General features: G+C 36.9%; 1 long non-coding RNA gene across 1 annotated transcript in view; it reads right to left on the bottom strand.

The window, feature by feature from the left end:
- Positions 1-1,798: 1,798 nt before the first annotated feature.
- LOC126994119 (uncharacterized) overlaps positions 1,799-6,081 on the bottom strand; it is a 66,478-nt gene continuing 62,195 nt past the window's right edge. Inside the window, exon 4 of the long non-coding RNA XR_007748809.1 lies at positions 1,799-2,053. This is a non-coding gene — a long non-coding RNA (uncharacterized LOC126994119). The remainder of the gene's footprint in view (positions 2,054-6,081) is intronic.

Raw genomic sequence — 6,081 nt, 5'->3', positions numbered from 1 at the left:
GTCTGTTCATTTGTTTGTAAGTCTGTTTGCGTCTGTTCATTTGTTTGTAAGTCTGTTTGTGCGTCTGTTCATTTGTTTGTAAGTCTGTTTGTGCGTCTGTTCATTTGTTTTTAAGTCTGTTTGTGCATTTGTCTCATTGTTTATAGAATCTGTTTGTGCGTCTGTTCATTTTGTTTGTAAGTGTTTGTGCGTCTGTTCATTTGTTTGTAAGTCTGTTTTGTGCGTCTGTTCATTTGTTTGTAAGTCTGTTTGTGCGTCTGTTCATTTGTTTGTAAGTCTGTTTGTGCGTCTGTTCATTTGTTTGTAAGTCTGTTTGTGCGTCTGTTCATTTGTTTGTAAGTCTGTTTGTGCGTCTGTTCATTTGTTTGTAAGTGTTTGTGCGTCTGTTCATTTGTTTGTAAGTCTGTTTGTACGTCTGTTCATTTGTTTGTAAGTCTGTTTGTGCGTCTGTTCATTTGTTTGTAAGTCTGCTTGTGCGTCTGTTCATTTGTTTGTAAGTCTGTTTGTACGTCTGTTCATTTGTTTGTAAGTCTGTTTGTACGTCTGTTCATTTGTTTGTAAGTCTGTTTGTACGTCTGTTCATTTGTTTGTAAGTCTGTTTGTGCGTCTGTTCATTTGTTTGTAAGTCTGTTTGTGCGTCTGTTCATTTGTTTGTAAGTCTGTTTGTACGTCTGTTCATTTGTTTGTAAGTGTTTGTGCGTCTGTTCATTTGTTTGTAAGTCTGTTTGTGCGTCTGTTCATTTGTTTGTAAGTCTGTTTGTGCGTCTGTTCATTTGTTTGTAAGTGTTTGTGCGTCTGTTCATTTGTTTGTAAGTCTGTTTGTGCGTCTGTTCATTTGTTTGTAAGTCTGTTTGTGCGTCTGTTCATTTGTTTGTAAGTGTTTGTGCGTCTGTTCATTTGTTTGTAAGTCTGTTTGTACGTCTGTTCATTTGTTTATAAGTCTGCTTGTGCGTCTGTTCATTTGTTTGTAAGTCTGTTTGTGCGTCTGTTCATTTGTTTGTAAGTCTGTTTGTGCGTCTGTTCATTTGTTTGTAAGTCTGTTTGTACGTCTGTTCATTTGTTTGTAAGTGTTTGTGCGTCTGTTCATTTGTTTGTAAGTCTGTTTGTGCGTCTGTTCATTTGTTTGTAAGTCTGTTTGTGCGTCTGTTCATTTGTTTGTAAGTGTTTGTGCGTCTGTTCATTTGTTTGTAAGTGTTTGTGCGTCTGTTCATTTGTTTGTAAGTGTTTGTGCGTCTGTTCATTTGTTTGTAAGTGTTTGTGCGTCTGTTCATTTGTTTGTAAGTGTTTGTGCGTCTGTTCATTTGTTTGTAAGTCTGTTTGTGCGTCTGTTCATTTGTTTGTAAGTCTGTTTGTGCGTCTGTTCATTTGTTTGTAAGTGTTTGTGCGTCTGTTCATTTGTTTGTAAGTGTTTGTGCGTCTGTTCATTTGTTTGTAAGTCTGTTTGTGCGTCTGTTAATTTGTTTGTAAGTTTGTTTGTGCGTCTGTTAATTTGTTTGTAAGTCTGTTTGTGCGTCTGTTAATTTGTTTGTAAGTCTGTTTGTGCGTCTGTTAATTTGTTTGTAAGTCTGTTTGTGCGTCTTTTCATTTGTTTGTAAGTCTGTTTGTGCGTCTGTTAATTTGTTTGTAAGTCTGTTTGTGCGTCTTTTCATTTGTTTGTAAGTCTGTTTGTGCGTCTGTTAATTTGTTTGTAAGTCTGTTTGTGCGTCTGTTCATTTGTTTGTAAGTCTGTTTGTGTGTATGTTTGTTTGTTTCTACGTCATCCCCCCCCCCCACACACACACACAATATCTTACCGCTTATCTCTCAGCATGTCCATCAGTCTCTTATTATTTACCACCTCCACGCCTGTCCCTGCATGCGCGCCCTTTATCACCCACATGAAGGAGTCTGGGAGGGCGTGGGCGGCGGCTGAGAGGTGGTGGGCGTGGGCAGGGAGGGCGTAGCATGGGGGGGAGAGGCTGCGAATAGTGGGAACCAGACGTGAGGCGTGGAGGAGCTCGCAAAACGCGTCTCGCCGCCATAACGTTGAGCGCAGACCTGGAATCCGACCCACCTGTTGGAGGGAGACAGGTGCATGGCTTTGAATTTTCTTGTTACTTCTCCATTTTCTTTTACTTGACCTTCTTTTTTTTCTATATAATTTAATGTTTGTTTTTTTGTGCTCGTCTGTTGTTTGTTTATCTTTCCTTACATTGAAGTTTTAGTTTTCCACTGAATTTCCTTTTATTTTGCCTATCTATATAACTAATTTTCTTTATATCTTCCTATATATTCAGCTGTACGTCTGCCTGTTTGTCTGCAACTATAAGAACATAAGAACATAAAAACATAAGAACATAGGGAAACTGCAAGAGGCCGGGTGGCCTACACAGGGCAGCTCCAGAATCCCCCCCACTACTCACGGTGGGTGAGGTGTAGTTACAGGGGTTACAGGTAGAGGCTTGATCCTCGTTATACCGGCGGTACTAGGCACGCATCCAGTACCCCACCTTACTGCACCCACACCTCACTGCCACCTGTCGTCCTCGTCCATGTGGCTATCCAGTCTACTCTTAAAACAAGCCATCGTCCCTGCACTAACGATCGTGCGAAATCGACTCATCGACTCAGTCATCTTTTTAATAAAAATGGTGTTTCTATACCCTCCTTACCTGTCAAGTCTTACGTTTTTTGCGTAAGTCTTACGTAATTTCGGTGATTTTCAAGCCTTACGGCGTAACTTGAAAATCTTACGTTTTTTCTCCGCTTGCGATGTTTTTTTTTTAATATGTTTGTTTTAAACAATTTGAAACATATCGTACACGCCACATTTAAAATCATGTGAGCGTGCTGAGTAACGGTTACTGTTACGGTTAGTGTGTGTATGTGTGTGTGTGTGTGGGGGGGGGGGGGGGGGAGGTACCTCGTGCACCCTGCGTGAGTCCGTCAGAACCATACCTGTCAAGTCTTACGTTTTTTATACACAAACTTGTGGTCTCTAACAAAAAATCTTATGGCAAGACACCACAGTAGCTTGACAGGTATGTACCCTCTCTGGCCTGAATCCTCAGAGGTTATAGAACCGATGGAGTGCCTTCTATTGTCCGTGGAAACTATACTCTCGTGCTGACCCCCTGCCTGGTCAATATTTTCGTCTCTGCCTTTCAACATCTATCTTTACTTTTTGCTGGCAGTAAGCCTACATAATTATGACCTGCGACTAAGAAGGATGACTGATCTAATCCTCAAATTACCGCCCTATAGCTTTAATTTCTTGTCTTTCTGAAGACATATAACACAAGTACGGATTTTTAAGTGGCGCTATTCTGGTGATCTTGCCTTTCCAAATGATTTTCAGTCATCCTCTCGTACATGATTCGGTGTAAAATTTGCTGTTGCCTTATATATGCGTGTTTCTCCGTTCCGTATACAATCACCTTTGAAATGCGCTGAGCATATACAGAGAGGTCTCTGACCTGGAAGCTGTTATCATTGTATGGGAAATCAGAAAAGTACATCCTCAGGTCATCACGCCGAAATAAAGCATAATGACAGAAGCACCGCCTCTTCAGTGGGTTAGAGGTTATACACACAGGCGCGACAGGACAGAATGAAGAAATAAGATTGTTACTGGAGGAGTCCGGTGGAGAGTATAGTTTAATAGAATATGGATGCAAGATTAGATATTAGGAAGAGGTCTACATAGATTGTTGTGCGTGTCTCTGAGGCAGTCAGATGCTGAACCAATTGCTCTATTTCACTGAGGAGACCATCTTTCCTTAACAAGCTGTTCTATCCATTACTACACCGATGGTTGCACAGCACTCAACTTATTTTAACACAATACCCTTTCAAAAGGAATTACAGGACTCAAAGATGGGAGCTACAGAACGCTTAAACTATGACCTGGCTATCATATCTGTATGGAACAGGAAGAATTTGATGTACTTCTACTTCCTAAATCCCGCGGCACTGCGGCCTCACTTTATATCTTCTATTGATACTCTCATGCTGAGCGCTCTTATAAAATTGCTGACTATCCCTTCACCCCGCTGCACACGACTTTGTTCTCTGGCTCATCATTATGCTGTCCAAGTTTCTTATGCAATAGTTAACCAGCATATTCGTCTTTTTTGTTTTTGTTGTTGTTGTATTTGGATACCTCATGAGCGCATACTGCCCATTTAAATGGGCACAAATATGTTACTTTTCATTTTCCTCTTTGAGCTTAGTTTCCCTTTATAAAAATTGTTTTCTATTAATTATCTTTTAGAGAAAACGTGAAAGTTTAGCCTTGCACACCCAAAACACTCAAAGGAGAGTAAACATGGAGAGTACAAGGAAGACATTCTGAGCAGTATCTCCAAAATGCCACACAAGAAGGTAAGTTTCAGTATAACTAAAGCTATATGCATACGTTAATCCAGTGCAGTAGAGGGTTTATACAAGAAATAAAGCCATATACTAATGCTTAAATGTGTTTACAGTGTACATTTTTTTGTTGTAAGATTTTGAAAATTACTGCCCATCTCAGTGGGCATCATGGTGGGGAAGAGTGACCATGAAGATTTTTTTTTTTTTTTGACAGTGTAGAATTACTAATAACTTAGTTTTACTTTATGGTATATCCTCTATGATAGCTACATATACCTAGTCGAATATTTTATATTTTAGGCACTATCGTGAGTCCTGATGTACATCAATATTTCTGTTTTTTTTTATTTAAAAAGCATTTTTATCAGGAAGGATAGGAGATTAACGGCTACTATTGTTTGGTTTTATACAATAGTAAAAATACTTTTTAAAGTTCGATGAAAAAAATAACAAATATATCTCAAAAATCAAAATCAACTTCAAATAATAGTTTCGATAGTAGCCCCTATTCCTTACACATACTTTCATAAGCTGCTGTAGGAGATATGTGTATAACAAGAAGTGCAAAGGAGGAGATATTTTTTTAAAGTGCTAAATCATGGTTCTGAGAAATCAAGCGATGAAGTTCCAGCAATTAGCGTATATTTCCTATTCCACCTAGGGACTTGAAATCCTCAGGTTATATACATCAAGATATGAAGAAACAAGCAGACATGGTTTCCTTTACTTCCTTTTTTGGTTGGGTACATATGCTAGTTTGTTTACCCAAGGTTAGGTGTTTTGTAAGGGGTGGGGTCACAAATCCATGTATTTAACATTTATTTTGTAAAAAATGTTTCATATATATATATATAAATATATATATATATATATATATTTATATATATATATATATATTTATATATATATATATATATATATATATATATATATATATATATATATATATATATATATATATATATATATATATATATATATATATATATATATATATATATATATCGATTTTCACGGATAAATACGAGAAAATATTAGTGACATTTTTTTAGCCAGTGGTGAAAGAGAACCTAAGAGTTTCATGACAGAACAAGGAAAAAAAACTAAAATTAAAAACGGGTGAAAACATGGATTGGATCCCGTAGCTCCGCGCGAATACTCATTGCAGGTCGTTGCATTGCAGTGCATTGCATGTTGCATACCCTTTTTTTATTTTTTCATCAGATTCATTCATATACAAAACAAAGTGGAAATTTCAAATAATTTTATAACAAAAAAAAAAAAAATATATATATATATATATATATATATATATATATATATATATATATATATATATATATATATATATATATATTCAGGCCGACCATTTACAACCCCTCCTTAACCTATTCCTCTCCTCATCCATGAATTTATCTAACCTCTTTTTATAGATGTTTAGCTTATTTGCACTCACCCATGACAGCAAAGCCTGCTCCACCATCCACAACTCTATTATATATAATTATAAAAAACAAATTATTGTGTATGACTTTCCTGAATCTGAGTTTATCTAAGTGAAACCAATTATTGTGTGTCCTACCCAGCTCTCTTATCACCAGAACCTTACTGGCATCACTTTTTTAAAGCCTTTCATTCACTTGTAAACTTCAATCACGTCTGATTTTATTTTTCACTTTTTCAGAAAATATAACTTTAAGCTTTTTTCTATCCTTATATCTATAGTAC

The sequence above is a fragment of the Eriocheir sinensis genome, unplaced genomic scaffold (genome assembly GCF_024679095.1).
Source record: "Eriocheir sinensis breed Jianghai 21 unplaced genomic scaffold, ASM2467909v1 Scaffold723, whole genome shotgun sequence".
Lineage (NCBI taxonomy): Eukaryota > Metazoa > Arthropoda > Malacostraca > Decapoda > Varunidae > Eriocheir > Eriocheir sinensis.
This window is presented reverse-complemented; position numbering and strand designations above follow the sequence as displayed.